This window comes from Pseudophryne corroboree, chromosome 1 (genome assembly GCF_028390025.1).
Source record: "Pseudophryne corroboree isolate aPseCor3 chromosome 1, aPseCor3.hap2, whole genome shotgun sequence".
Taxonomy (NCBI): domain Eukaryota; kingdom Metazoa; phylum Chordata; class Amphibia; order Anura; family Myobatrachidae; genus Pseudophryne; species Pseudophryne corroboree.
In genome coordinates, this window is record NC_086444.1 from 470,396,248 (window position 1) to 470,412,134 (window position 15,887).

Consider the following 15,887-nt stretch of genomic DNA (forward strand, 5'->3'; position numbering starts at 1 on the left):
TTTGGATAACATTAAGAAAGACATCTTGGAGCTTGAGACGTCTGACCTTTATAGGGTAATTCAGACTCATGACTGTGACCTTCTGTCCAATCTCAACAAGGACATTGAGAAATTTAAGGGAGATTTGCTTACATTTAAGAAAAACAAATACAAACAGGTCAAGCTAGACTACAAGGAGAATAGGGTATTCCCCTGGTATTCACGCAGCGAATCAAGGAGGTTTAGACCAACGTACCAATGCGGACGAAGACCCCGCACAACTTCTCACTGACATTGACAGTCAGTCACACACTTCGGCTAGTGACTCTGATGCCCCATCCGCCTCTGGCCAGAATTCTACCTATCTGTCCAGATCAGCAAGAAATAGACGACCTCCAAAAAAAACCTTATACCCACCGGCAGAGGTGGGAGGAAAAGAACGAGGACATCAGCAAAAATACAATTAGACACGGTAGTATTTAATCTTTCAAAACACCCCCTTACAACAGATGAACTGTCCATTCTCAACAAGGGCCTCTAATTCATCCCCACAGTGGTTCAGGATGAATTCAAGTGGCAAATAGATTTATACAAGCTGGGCAGGCAACTACGACTTCGAGATTTCTTTACTGGCAACGCCACCGACCCTGGATCAACATCTCTGACAACAGGGATTTGCCCTTTGAAAAAACCGAGTACTTTTGATCCCCCATCTGTGAATCCCTCAATACAAACCTTTATGAGGGTACTCAAGAGGGACACCATACCCTATAAATCAAAACAGAAGATAGCACACCACAACATCACGATAGGCAAACGGAAAGCCATTGAATCTCTTTGCAGTGATACCCAATTGGTTATCAGAGCTGTGGACAAAGGGGGTGGCATTGTGCTACTAGATTACGATTATTACGTGATGGAGGCTAATAACCAGTTGGCAGACATTACTTGTTATCACAAGCTTGGCCATAACCCAACGGGCACTTACAAAATTGAGATTGACTCCATCATTTAGATGGGACTCAACAATGGTTACATCAATAAGAGCACAGCTGACTTCATGATTACTGCACACCCTAGAATACCCTTTTTGTATACACTCCCTAAAATCCACAAATCTCTCACTCAACCGCCTGGACGCCCCATCATCTCAGCCTGGGGGTCCCTTTGTCAGCCTTTGTCTCAACTAGTTGATTTTTACTTACAGCCATTGGTCAAGCAAACGGCCAGCTTCATTGAAGACACGTCAGATTTTTTGAGGAGACTAGAAAAAGTACAAAACATTACGGATGAGACTTTGCTGGTAACACTCGACGTGTCAAGTCTCTAGACCAGGCATTCCCAACCACGGTCCTCAAGGCACACTAACAGTGCATGTTTTAGTGATATCCAGGCTTCAGTACAGGTGACTTAGTTAGTAGCTCAGTTATTTTGATTTAACCATCTGTGCTGCAGCCTGGATATCACTAAAACCTGCACTGTTGGTGTGCCTTGAGGACCGTGGTTGGGAATGCCTGCTCTACACCAATATCCCGCACACACAAGGGATGTAAGCATGCAGAGAGCTCCTCACTGACAATGACGCTTACTTTGGCCCACATGTGCCTTTCTTGCTGTTGTTGATCGATGTCATTCTTAATAAGAATTATTTTCTTTTTGAAAATTGCTTTTATCTACAAAAGCAGGGGACCGCCATGGGTTCGAATATGGCGCCTTCTTACGCCAATATCTTCATGGCAGCCTACGAAAAGGTGCATATCACTGGTAATCCTTTCTTTGGTCATTTTTTGTCATTTTATGTATGCTACATTGACGACCTATTTTTCATTTGGCAAGGCAGTGAAGATAACCTTTGGCATTTATCAATGAACTCAACTCCCTTCTGGGCACCATCAGATTCAGCTTGACGTTCAGCAAAATTCACATCAACTTCTTGGGCGTTTTGATCAAAAAGGAAGACAACAAACTCTTGGCCTACATCTACACTAAAGACTCCGATATAAATACTCTGCTGCTACACTCAAGTTTTCATCCAGCACCTCTGAAAAGTTCACAGTTACTACGAGTAATCCAGATCACCTCGGATCCTGCTGTAATACCAGCTGCATTGGAGTCCATGTGTCAGAGATTCCTGGACAGAGGCTATCCCAGGAAGGAGATTGATCACGCCCTATTCAGGATTGGACAAATTAGAAGAGAAGATCTTTTACATAAGAGAGATGTTTCTGTTGAGAACAAATTGGACAGATTGAATTTTAGCAGTATGTTCACCACAGCCTCTGGCTTCATCCGTGAGAAAATCCGTGAACATTGGCACATAATTGCAAGTGATCCAGTTCTCACTAAAGAACTTTCTACAATTCCCAGATTTGCTTACAGACGGGGACCAAATTTGAAGGACCTTTTAGTTAAGACTGACTTTTCTCAAAGGAAGACCAATAAAACGTCTAACTGGCTAACAAAAAACCGGGGGTTTACAGATGCATGGGATGTTCCAACTGTCCATTTCTGGCCTTGGGCAATCGTTTTACCAACCCCTTTGACAATAAGGAATATTCAATTAAACAGAGACTTGAATGCAACAGCCGCTTCGTGGTCTATGTACTTAATTGTCCCTGCAATAGGTTGTATGTTGGGAAAACCAGTAGAATGCTTAAGGAATGGCTTAGCCAACACCGCTCGTCCATCAAAAAATGCCTGACAACTACAGATGCTACGAAGGATTTCACTAATTTACCTGTCGCAAGACACTTCAAACAAGCACACCATACGGTTAACCAACTTAAGTGCTGCATCATAGACCAGATACCACCACTACAACGGGGAGGTGATCGTGATAGACTGTTGCTGCAAAGAGAACTCCAATGGATTCACAGATTGAACACACTGACTCCCAATGGCCTCAATGAGGACTTTCGCTTGGGATGTTACCTGTGATCTTGTCCATCCTGTTTTTTTGTTTTATTTCTTCAGACACCGCCGTGTGTCATGTATGTTTATTTTACCTGCTGGTTTTCCCTGTTTTAGGTGACTGACACCGCCATGTGTCAGTCATTTTGCAACACTTAGGTTACCAGCTTTGTGCCAGGACTGTTTCACTTTTTGGGAAGTTTTTTCCTATCATGTCTTTATCTTTGCTTTCATCATCTAATTTCAAGCGCGGCCCCAGAATGGATAGTACCCTTCTAGCCTAACAAGTGGCTATAAAGTGATCTCTACAGCCATACCACACTGGACGACGTCCAATTCCGTCCGATCTTGGAAACTAAGCAGTGTTGGGCCCAGTCAGTACCAGATTTGGAGACAACCTGGGAATAAGGGGTGCTGTATCTGTTTCACTTAGCCCTACGTGTTGGTCTACCAATTGGGTGCGCTTTGGTAATCTCTCTTTGATACTATATAAGCTTGTTACTATTCACACATGTCCTTGGCCTTTGCTACTGTTCTACACCTGGGTACCAGCAGTGTTTTTCTAACTCCTTCACTTTACTGATTTTTCTAACTCCTTCACTTTACTGATTTACACTGCACATGGTGAGTAATCTGCTTTGGTGTTGGCTACATCCTACCTCATCTGCCACCTTGGTTTATTGTTTATCATTATATTGTATGTGGACACCGCTGTGTGTCCAGCTCTCCGCGTTGCATATCAGCTTTATTGCCGGTGACTGTTCTTATTGCACTATTGCATGAGCAGTTGTTATTATTGTTGCTATTTTTGTTTACTGCATGCTAAAGTGCTTTGTGGCGTGGAGTACATTGTGGGTCATTTTTTTCTCATTAAGCTGATTTTCTGCAGCTATGTTTATAGCCTTTGTTTATAATGGCTTCGGGACACCGATATGGGGTGCCTTGAGCTATGGCTTCTGAATATGAGCCACCTATAGTTTGGCTCTGCTGCATGGCCCCGCACAGATAATTCACACTGCATAGATACTTGGGTGCCTCCGGTTCTTAGTAATATGTCACCCATGCAACTCAGCGGAGAGATCGCTCTTTTATCATTCACCATCCACCATTTTATTCACTATAGGATGTTTATTATTGTGTGATCCTTTGCTCCCCGTCGCCAGCCCATGTGCATGCTTTGGACCGGCTGCGCTGGTATTTCCTTCCCCTTCGCGCACAGTGCTTCAGTTCCGTTGCTATGATAGGCGCCGGCTTTGTGTACCTTGACGACCTTGCGGCTGAGCAGGCGAGGCGGGAGAACCGCGTGCAGGGCTCGTCCTGCCTCCCTCTCCTCCCACTGGGTGACGGTGATTTGTGTTTTTGGCGCCAATATGTGTATATATTCATGCACTAGATGCAGCTCTGTTAGCCCTGGAGGAAAACCTTAATTGGTTGAAACAGCTTTCGGGCTGCGACTGTGACTCTGTACCCACACATGTGGCTTTAAAATGGAATAAATCCTCTTCGATTCTTCATCATAAACTGTGAGTGCTGGCTTTTTTGCTTTTTCCTATGTGCTGGGAGAGCAAGTGTACATATATATATATATATATATATATATACAGTATATATATCCACCCTGAAACTAAGACATTGAGAACACTATGGCTTTTGTGGTGTGTTTTCTGTGGAGATTTCTTTATGTATGCTGACATGGGCACCGGGTGAAGCTGAATAGATTTGGGAAGAGTGCTGGCAGATACTTGCTATAACACCTTTATCCTGGTCCTATTTAAGATAAGTGATTTTACAGCTGCTCCTCCCAAAGAGTCCCCTGTTAGTGAGACTAGAAAATTATATGGTTTAAAATGTCCATAAGAAGACGATTAAATGTTTTATCTAACACTATAGAAGACAATGTTTATTGGTTGTAACACTTATAAAGGTTGACTTATAAGTGTGATGCTTAATAACCTTTCTTTCACACTGTATAGATGTCATTCAATCTTAACAAATTTGTATATCCTTATAAACAGAGATATATATTAAAAAAACAAAATTACAATTTATTAAAACCACGACAGTAGTACCAGAATATATTTCATACAATACACATTTTTACAGTTTATTACAAGATACTCCACATCTGAATAAATACTTTTCACCCTTGAGCTAGGGACTTGACTTTCCAGCTGGGGGTTCTCAGAGTGGGTCCTACAGTCTTTACCCTATGCATTTCGTCTCCATGAGACTTCTTCAGGGTTTCATATCTGGAATGATAAACATTCAGAACACTTGTTGTCTATCAAATAGCATTCACCAGATGGTTTCAATGGGTCAAACCAGTATTTTTTTTTATATATTTAAGATCTCAAATGTATTTATGAAGGTATCAATCCTTAATGAATGTCTTAATGCATATAAATAGATGTATCAAAGATTAAGTGTTTGGCAGGTAGAACAAGACGTTATCCACCTATATACAGGAGTATACCTAAAAACGTCCTTCTATGTGAAAACAGTGTGGAATAGTCTGGCTGAGTGTTAGGCAGTTTAGATTAGGGCATGATAAGATCCCATTTTTTAGACTAGGTTAGCTTCAGTTAGGCAGTTTAAGCTAGATAGAAGTCTTATTCTAGCCATACATCAGACCAACTTCAGACCAACTTTCCTCCAACTCTCCAAACCTCCAACCGTCCAACTTGTCTATCCAACTAAGACAGTGCTCCACACATCTAAACAACTTCTCAACAGACCAGCCAACTTCTCTCCAACTTGTGATGTTGCAGAAGTAGGCGGACAGTGCCTGCCTACTTCTGCATGTTTTCAATAGTTTATTTAAAAATAGAATATTGGAGGTCTATTTAGTTATTTCAATAAAAAAAAAGATCTAAGCATACAGTTTTCTATTTCCCGCATCAAGTTACAGAGTAACAGATATAAATAAACACAGGGGACCAAATGTAATAGAGTGAGAGTTTCAGAAAGTGAGAGATTTGGAAAGGTTTTTCAGTTTTTTTTTAAAGTGGCAATCATTTACACTGCAAAACCAGGTTGAGCTTGCTGTGTAAATGATTGCCACTTTAAAAAAAAACTGCAAAACCTTACCAAATCTCTCACTTTCTGAAACTCTCACTCTATTACATTTGGCCCAATGTTTAATTTTGTTACTGGTTCAAAACTATGATGTCTTTGATATTTTCCTTAAAAGAAATTGTCGATTGTTTTCTGGAATGTTTTTAAGAGTACAGTAGACAACCTCCCAAATAAATCATAGTATAGCTGAATTATTCAGCACATTTTTTTTTATAGATTAGGACAGTGGTTCTCAAACTCAGTACTCAAGTACTCCCAACAGTTCATGTTTTCCAGGTCCCCTCACAGGATTGCAAGTGAAATAATTTACTCCACCTGTGGGTTTTTTAAAATGTGTCAGTGAGTAATGAATACACCTGTTCAACTGCTAGGTGACCTGGAAAACATGAACTGTCGGGGGTACTTGAGGACCGAGGTTGAGAACCACTGGATTAGGATTCCTTTATACATTTGCTCATAGCACTGTGCTTATAGAGTGTCACGTCTGGAAGGGTTTGAGGATCTGGCAGCTGAGATTTGCCTGAGGAGGTAGCAGGCTGTGAATGAACCAGATGAGGGGGCTGGATATAGTTCCTTCGCATGGGACACGGAGCAATGAAGAACGTAGGCGAGGTTTGAGAGTCAATGGAAAGTATTTATTATGTACAGGGCTGAGGTAGAGAACCGAGGCTGAAGCACAATGGTTAAAGACGTGGCTGGAGGTGAAGAACTGCGGACTGTGATTCGAAAGACGAGACTGTAGATGATGAACTGTGGAACTGTGGATGGTAGTTGAAAACGTGGCTGGAGACAAGGACTGTGGTTTGGAAAACGAGGCTTGAAGATAATAATCTGCAGGCTGTGGTCAGTGGTACAAAGGCGTGGCTGGTGAAGGAGATCTGTGGAGTGTGGCTTGAAAGACGAGGCAGAAGACCCGGGGCCGACTGTGCCCAAAGAGTCTTACTGGACCAGGTTTTCCAGGAGCGCTTCCACAGGCAGTAGCAGGCAAGAAACGGCAGGGCTGCAGCAGCAACAGAAAACCGACCAAGCAGGATCAGGAGGAACCAAGATACAGCAGGAATCCTGGGAGCACAGGCTAAAGCACCTACAACAGGGTTGTAACTTGAAGCACTGGCATCCCTGTCCTAAACCAGCCCCCTTTTATAGGGAGAGCTTCCCCTGGATTGGCTAGAAGAAACAGGAAACAGGAACTATGCTTAAAACTTGGTCTCCAACATGGCGGCGCCCAGTAATGCAGACCTTTTTGCAAAGCCACATTGCTCACTGCCCCTGGTCTCCAAGCAACGGTTCAGCAAGAGCGACCCGCTGTAGCGGCGTCCCGCCGCCACGAGCGGACCCCCTCACCGCCGCTACTGCTGCCCACGGATCCGGCGCAGCAGCCCACCTCCGCCGCTGCCCACACAACGCCAAGGAAGCCAGCCCCGCGGCCCCAGCGTACCGGTAAGACTCCGGACGCTGACAGTACCCCCCCCCTTTGCGGGTGGACTCCGGACACCTGTGTGGTTTAGTTGGAAACTTGGCATGAAATGTCCGAAGAAGTCTTGGAGCATGGACATCCTCTGCATCTACCCAAGATCTCTCCTCTGGCCCATACCCCTTCCAATCAATAAGGTACTGGATGCGACCATAACGTCTGCGAGAATCGAGGATCTTGTGACTCTCAAATTCATCTCCATGTGCTGATTGGATCTTGGGTGATTTAGGCAGAGCGGCTCTGAACCGATTAAGTACCAGTGGTTTTAAGAGAGAAATATGAAATGCATTAGGAATTCTTAATTGCGGAGGTAATTTCACTTTGTAAGCCACAGGATTCAACACTCTTTCGATTGGGTAAGGCCCAATAAATCTGGGAGCAAACTTTTTTGTAGGAACCTTTAATCTTAGGTTACGTGTGGAAACCCAAACCCGATCTCCTACCTTAAGGCTTGGTACAGCTTTTCGTTTCAGATCTGCATAGGTCTTATATCTCTTGGATGTCTTGAGCAAAGTCTTGTGAACTTGTTTCCAGGCTTCAGTAAATTGACGAAGTGTTGACTCTGCGGCCGGAACCTCGAGCGTAGGCAGAAGTTGGAAGTCAGGAACTCTTGGATGGTAACCATAATTAATGAAGAATGGAGAAGATTTTGTGGCAGAGTGATAAAGATTGTTATGGGCAAATTCTGCGAACGGGAGGAAGTCCAGCCAGTCGTCCTGTGAGGAGGACATGAATAAACGCAGAAAAGTCTCCAGATCCTAGTTCACTCTCTCTGTTTGACCATCCGTTTGAGGATGATATCCTGAGGAGAAGTTTAAATGCACGCCAAGAGCAGAACATAGGGATCTCCAAAACCTGGCCACAAATTGAACACCTCTATCAGACACGATTTCCTGGGGTAGACCATGGAGTCGAAAGATCTCTGCTATAAACAATTTTGCCAACTGGGATGCAGATGGAAGATTAGCCAGAGGAACAAAGTGTGCCATTTTAGAGAATCGGTCAACTATGACCCATACAGTGTTCCGTCCACCAGACATAGGTAAATCTGTAATAAAGTCCATAGAAATATGCGTCCATGGTCTTAGTGGTACCGGCAAAGGATGGAGTAACCCGGCTGGTGGACCCTTGGGACTTTTATGCTGGGCACATTTTGGACAGGCAGCTACGAATTTCTGAACGTCAGTCCTGAGATGAGGCCACCAGTAGGAGCGCTGAATGAATTTAAGTGTCTTATGACCGCCCGCATGGCCCATAAAGGAGGAGGAGTGAGCCCATGTAAGAAGTTTTTTGCGAAGATTTGGTGCAACGAAGATCTTCCCTGGAGGAGGAAGTGGAGAGGTATTAGTTGCAGAAAAAGAGGTGGATTCCAGGATAAATTGCTCTTTTGAACGGTCAGAGGGTTCTTCTGAAGTTAGGGAGCGAGATAATGCATATGCCTTTTTGTTGAGGGAACCTGGTCGGTAACTGAGTTTAAAATTAAAACGGGTAAAGAAGAGTGCCCATCTTGCTTGGCGTGGGTTCAGACATCGGGCTGACTGTAGATACATGAGGTTCTTGTGATTCGTGGTCACTGAAATTGTATGCTGAGCTCCCTCCAACAAATACCTCCACTCCTCAAAGGCCAACTTAATTGCCAGTAATTCCTGTTCCCCAATAGCGTAATTCTGTTCAGCGGGAGAGAATCTTCGCGAGAAGAACGCACAAGGATGGACCTTCTTGTACTCGAAAAGCTGGGATAATACTGCTCCTACTCCTACAGTAGAGGCATCAACCTCCACCAAGAACGGACGGCTGAGATCGGGTTGTTGAAGAACTGGAGCAGTCGTGAAGGCCTCCTTTAAAGATGAAAAAGCCTCCAAAGCCTCCGGAGACCACTTGGCAGGATCAGCTCCCTTCCTAGTTAATGCGGTTATAGGAGCTATGATAGAGGAATAATTTTGAATGAATCTTCGGTAGAAGTTAGCAAACCCCAGGAAACATTGAATTCCTTTAAGGGTAGCTGGAAGTGCCCAATCCTGAATCGCCTGGACTTTAGCGGGGTCCATCTGTAACCTCTGCCCTGAAAGAATGTAACCGAGGAATGGAATCGTGGGTACTTCAAAGGTGCACTTCTCTAATTTACAGAATAACTGATTCCTTCGTAAACGAGTTAACACTTCTTTGACTTGTTCCTGGTGGGTCTTCAGATCCCTAGAAAAAATGAGGATGTCATCCAGATACACTACCAAGCAGTCATAGAGGAGGTCTCTGAAGATTTCGTTAACGAACTCTTGAAAGACGACTGGGGCGTTACATAGGCCAAAAGGCATTACAAGGTATTCATAATGGCCGTCGCGGGTATTAAATGCCGTCTTCCATTCGTCCCCTGGGCGAATACGTATAAGATTGTAGGCCCCCCGTAAGTCCAACTTAGTAAATACAGTAGCTCCTTTAACACGGTCGAACAGTTCTGGAATCAGAGGCAACGGATATCTGTTCTTAATTGTTATGTCATTGAGACCTCTATAGTCAATACAGGGCCGCAACCCCCCATCCTTCTTTTTGACGAAGAAAAACCCTGCTCCGGCCGGAGATGTAGAAGACCTGATGAACCCTTTCTCCAAGTTCTCCCGTATATACTCCGACATGGCCTGTGTCTCGGGAAGTGAGAGAGGGTAAATTCGACCTCGGGGAGGAGTCTTACCGGTTACTAGCTCAATGGGACAATCCCAAGTACGATGCAGAGGCAAGGTGTCCGCCCCATGCTTACTGAAAACATCTTGAAAAGATTGGTACTCCACAGGAAGGCTGGAAGGGTTGGAAGAACAGAGAGGTCTAACTGAAGGTAAACAGTTCTGAAAGCAGTCTAGTCCCCAAGAGAGAACATCCATAGTTTGCCAATCAATGTGGGGATTGTGTCTGATTAACCATGGAAACCCTAGGATTAGTTCATGAGAGGCTTTAGGAATTACAAGGAAAGAGATTTCTTCTGAATGGAGAACTCCGACCTTCATCTTGAGAGGAATAGTACGAAAGGATATAATACCCTCTGGGATATAACTTTCATCCACTGCGGTAACAGAAATGGTACGATCCAAAGGAACCGTTTGTATTCCAGATCGTTTGACCAGAGCTGACGTAATGAAGCTTTCGGCGGCTCCGGAGTCTAGTAGTGCAGGGATGAGAAGAGAAGAAGAAGGGAGCTCCAATTGGGTTAACAGGACAGACTCTTTCTTGGTATGTAATTCTGAGAATTCTCCTAGCTTGACCTCTCCAGCACAAACTAGGAGCAGGCGTTTCCCGGACGTAGACTGCAAGTTTTAACAAAGTGATCAGATGCACCACAATACAGGCAGAGGTTCCCCTTGTCGCCGTCTCTGACGTTCTTCATTGGAGAGGTGGGAGCGATTAATCTGCATGGGTTCTTCCACAGTTGGTGATGATGGTATTGGTGGAAGAACAACTCTAGGCTTAGGGCGATCTGACCGCAACCTCTCCATACAGCGTTCTCTGTACCTCAGATCTAACTTATTGCATAAAGAAATTAGTTTATCCAACTTATCAGGTACGTCCTGAGTTGCGAGGACATCTTTGATCTTTTCGGAGAGACCGCTCCAGAAAGCTGCAATGAGAGCCTCCTCGTTCCAGTTCAGTTCTGAGGAAAGGGTGCGAAACTGGATCACGTACTGACTGACCGTACGTACGTACGTACGTACGTACGTACGTACGTACGTACGCGTGCCCTGACGCAGGCGCAGGATCTCCAATGAGGTGGCAGAAGTCCTGCCCGGTTCGTCGGAGATTCTTCGAAAGGTGGCCAAGAATTCTGGATAGTTAGATAAGATGGGATCCATCCTCTCCCACAAAGGTGAAGCCCATTCCAACGCTTGCCCAGTAAGTAAAGAAATTATATAGGCTACTTTGGTTCGTGCTGATAGGAAGTTGGCTGACTGTAGTTCGAACTGGATTTCGCACTGGTTAAGAAACCCGCGGCATTGTTTTGGATTCCCATCAAATTTACTGGGAGGTGGCAAATGCAAACGTGGAAGTGGTACTGGTACAGGAGGAAGCGGGACCGAAAGTGCCAATGTGGGAGCAGCTGCAGATACTTGAGGGGCTGTCATGGCAACACAGAGAGAATCGAGACGTTCGGACATACTCTGCATGAACTGCACGATTTGAGATTTTGTGGCCTCCTGCTTACTTAAGCGAGACCAGATATCTGCAGTTGAATCACCTCCTGAGGCCTGATCACCCGTCGAATCCATTAGGGCCAGTGCTTACTGTCACGTCTGGCAGGGTTTGAGGATCCGGCAGCTGAGATTTGCCCGAGGAGGTAGCAGGCTGTGAATGAACCAGATGAGGGGGCTGGATATAGTTCCTTCACATGGGACACGGAGCAATGAAGAACGTAGGCGAGGTTTGAGAGTCAATGGAAAGTATTTATTATGTACAGGGCTGAGGTAGAGAACCGAGGCTGAAGCACAATGGTTAAAGACGTGGCTGGAGGTGAAGAACTGCGGACTGTGATTCGAAAGACGAGACTGTAGATGATGAACTGTGGAACTGTGGATGGTAGTTGAAAACGTGGCTGAGACAAGGACTGTGGACTGTGGTTTGGAAAACGAGGCTTGAAGATAATAATCTGCAGGCTGTGGTCAGTGGTACAAAGGCGTGGCTGGTGAAGGAGATCTGTGGAGTGTGGCTTGAAAGACAAGGCAGAAGACCCAGGGCCGACTGTGCCCAAAGAGTCTTACTGGACCAGGTTTTCCAGGAGTGCTTCCACAGGCAGTAGCAGGCAAGAAACGGCAGGGCTGCAGCAGCAACAGAAAACCGACCAAGCAGGATCAGGAGGAACCAAGATACAGCAGGAATCCTGGGAGCACAGGCTAAAGCACCTACAACAGGGTTGTAACTTGAAGCACTGGCATCCCTGTCCTAAACCAGCCCCCTTTTATAGGGAGATCTTCCCCTGGATTGGCTGGAAGAAACAGGAAACAGGAACTATGCTTAAAACTTGGTCTCCAACATGGCGGCGCCCAGTAATGTAGACCTTTTTGCAAAGCCACATTGCTCACTGCCCCTGGTCTCCAAGCAACGGTTCAGCAAGAGCGACCCGCTGTAGCGTCGTCCCGCCGCCACGAGCGGACCCCCTTACCGCCGCTACTGCTGCCCACGGATCCGGCGCAGCAGCCCACCTCTGCCGCTGCCCGCACAACGCCAAGGAAGCCAGCCCCGCGGCCCCAGCGTACCGGTAAGACTCCGGATGCTGACATAGAGCATTCAGCTCAAGTGGCTATAAATGTGATTATAACCACAAGACAAGTCTTAATCTGCAGCAATAAAGATCTATGGTCATATTTGGTTCACAGAGCATTGGCGACTCCACCCCCCACCCCTTATACTGTAAAAAGGAGTAACGTGTGCGAAATGCATGTGCCCCCAGAGAAGGGGCGTTGTCTTGCAGGGAAGGGGCATGGTCACTCGATAGTCCCACAATTAAAATTATGCAGCACAGTAGAGTAATCTTATTCACATTATGCCATACAGTAGAGCCCTTTATTTACGCTACATCACACACTAGAGACCCTTTTTCACATTCTGTCACAAAGAAGAGCACCTTGTTCTTGTTATGTCACACAGTAGAGCACCTTATTCATGTTAGAAGAGGGAGGTGGGTGAGGATAGGGCAGAGAGAGAGAAAGGCCAGGAGGAGGTTGGTGAGGTTGGGGCACAGAAGTCAGGATGTGATGGGTGAGCACCTCTACGGGGAGGGGTGTCAGGTTAGAATGAGTTGCTGTTGGGGGCAGGGGAATCTGCTACTCTGAGGTGGGTGCAGGCAGGGGAAATGGTTCTTGGGTGTGCAGGCATGGGAGACTATACTGCTGGGGAAGGGGTGCGTGGACAGGTGATTCTGTGCTGCTATTTTTGGGGCAGGAAAGGAACTAGGTGTTGCTTTATATATAAAAGATATAGATAGTTAGATGGGAGGGAGGGTTGCTGACTGGTTGTGTCACTATTCTACGAGGTGTGTGTGTTCGGGTGGATAGAGGTGTGGGTGCCGGCAGGGGAGACAGTGCTATTGCTGTAGGTAGGGGGGAGCCTGACTCTGTTTTGTAACTGGAGCTATGTTGGGTCCGAGATGTGCCTTGTGGCCGGAGCTTGCAACGGTGTTTCTGTCCCAAACTGGCACCAAATTTCCCTTGCTGCAGGAGGATGAAGCACAGTGAAGAGACCCTTGTAGCCAGAGGGGCTTCCTCACATGCTCTCTCCTGACATGCCCGGCTCATGTCTCTCTCCTCCGATGCCCATACCAGCAAAGACCCTCACGACTGCTCCCCCCGACACTTGCAGCTTCCACAGGGGATGCCTGACGTCCTCTTACTGCAGCTGGAACCTGTTCGGTTCCGCCCTGGAGGACCAGGTGCCGGTGCCAATGACCCGGAGGACCCAGTGCCTACACAGAGTACCTGCTGCCAATGACACGGAGGACTTGGGTCAGGTGGACCCACTGCTACAGGTAAATTTTGCATGTTCCTTCCCCCGCTGCTGCTACCAATACAAGGCATTATGAGCTGACGGGAACCCTGGCACTGATGGCCTGGCAGTGGTGGTGATCGTGGGGGTTAGGTGTGCCAGTAAATCACGGGGGTAGTATGTGGGAATTTGACACAAAGGTGCTGCTGGTGATTGCGGGTGGTAAGGGTGATTGGTAATTGCAGGGGTGTGGGGGATGCTGGCTAGGTGCAGTGTTGGACATAATGGGGGGCTCAATGCCAGCTGACAGGAGCAGCCCAGCAGCAGTGATGGCTTGCTGTGGCTGACCTTGGTCCTCCTCCCAGCTCCTGCACTATTATTGCCACCTACACGGATCCATGGTGGCAAGTGGGGGTGGTCGCGGGTGAGGATGCCGCAATTGTGGAGGTGCCACAATAATGGGTGGGGAAGTATGGGGGTGGTGGGGTGTTGGGATGCTACGATCGTGGTGATTGCGGGGATAGAATATGGGATAGCAGGTGGGTAAGTAACGGGGTGCTACAATTGTGGGTGGTGGGGTGCAGGGATGCCACGATCGTGGTGATCGCAGGTGGTAGTATGGCAGCAGGTGAAGGTGGTCGGGGTGAGGGTGCCACAACTGTGGAGGGTGTGTGTATACCAGATCGCAGGTGGTTTGCTGGATTGCCGTGATTGCGGGTGGGTCGGTGGAAATGCATTGTGGTCATAGATGCCTAAGGGACATGGTGATTGCTGATGCTGGTGAGGGGGGGAGATGTGGCAGTAAGACATGTGGCTACAGGTCCGGTTCTCTACCCACTCCGCTGATGATGATGCTTGGTTGACAGGGGCAGCAGCAGCAGTCCGGGAGTAGATCCAGTCTTCTGTTAGTTCGGCATTAGTAGCCGCAGCTTTGTTAGGGGAGCCGGCTCTAAGCTCTCGCTCCCACTGACACCCTACCAGACTCCCTGCCTCCGAACAGCTCCCGCACCACCGCTGCCCGGTTGACTGGGGCAGCCAGGTAGCAGTGAAGTACTGCAGCCGCTGCACCTAGCTCTCCTCCCACTGTGCCACCACTGATGGGGGTCCCAGTGTCACAGGGGCAGCCAGGCAGCAGTGGAGTACTGACGCCGCTGCCCCCCCTGGTTCTCCTCCCACTTTGCCACCACTGCTGGGGGTCACAAATCGCATCCTCCTGGCTCCCGCATTACCGCCACCAAGGGTCCCGAATTAGCACCGCTGCTGCAGGGTCCCGCATTACTGCTGCTGCCACTGGATTCCCGCATTACCACCAATGGGGTCCCGCATTACCGCCGCCGATAGTGGTACTGCATTACTGGCACCAGGAGTCCCGCATTACTGGCATCGATAGGGATCCTGCATTACCACCGCCACCAACAACAGGGGTCCTGTGGGGACAGGGGCAGCCCCGGCAGTGATGAGCACAAAGATGTTGACAGAAGTAGGTGGACACTGGCAGCCTGTGTCTGCCTACTTATCTTTCAGTTGGGGGGAAAGTTCCCCCTACACCTGAATGATTAGTTGGGAAAATCCACAAGCTTGATTTTCCCAACTAGTTGGACCAACTGTTTCTGGCCGTTTTTTAGCCTGTGGGAGCAAACGGTTGATAATCGTTTCCTCACACACACTGCCAGATTATCTATCCAACCAGTCATCTAGTTTGGCTGGTTGGAACGATATCTTCCTGATGTATGGCTAGCTTTTGCTTAGATTTCATTAGCCAGTTTAGTCAGGGCTTTGTGTTAATGTGTACTAGGGCCCTCATTCCGAGTTGTTCGCTCGCTAGCTGCTTTTAGCAGCATTGCAAATGCTAGGCCGCCACCCTCTGGGAGTGTATCTTAGCTTAGCAGAATTGCTAACGAAAGGTTAGCAGTTCTGCTATTAAATATTTCCCTGCAGTTTCTGAGTATCTCCAGACCTATTCCTAGATTGCGATCACTGCAGACTGTTT

The 15,887-nt window shown here is 47.0% G+C and overlaps 1 long non-coding RNA gene across 1 annotated transcript in view; it reads right to left on the reverse strand.

The window, feature by feature from the left end:
• Window positions 1–4,909: 4,909 nt before the first annotated feature.
• Window positions 4,910–15,887, reverse strand: part of LOC134905889 (uncharacterized) — a 148,394-nt gene continuing 137,416 nt past the window's right edge. Inside the window, exon 3 of the long non-coding RNA XR_010175768.1 lies at window positions 4,910–5,138. This is a non-coding gene — a long non-coding RNA (uncharacterized LOC134905889). The remainder of the gene's footprint in view (window positions 5,139–15,887) is intronic.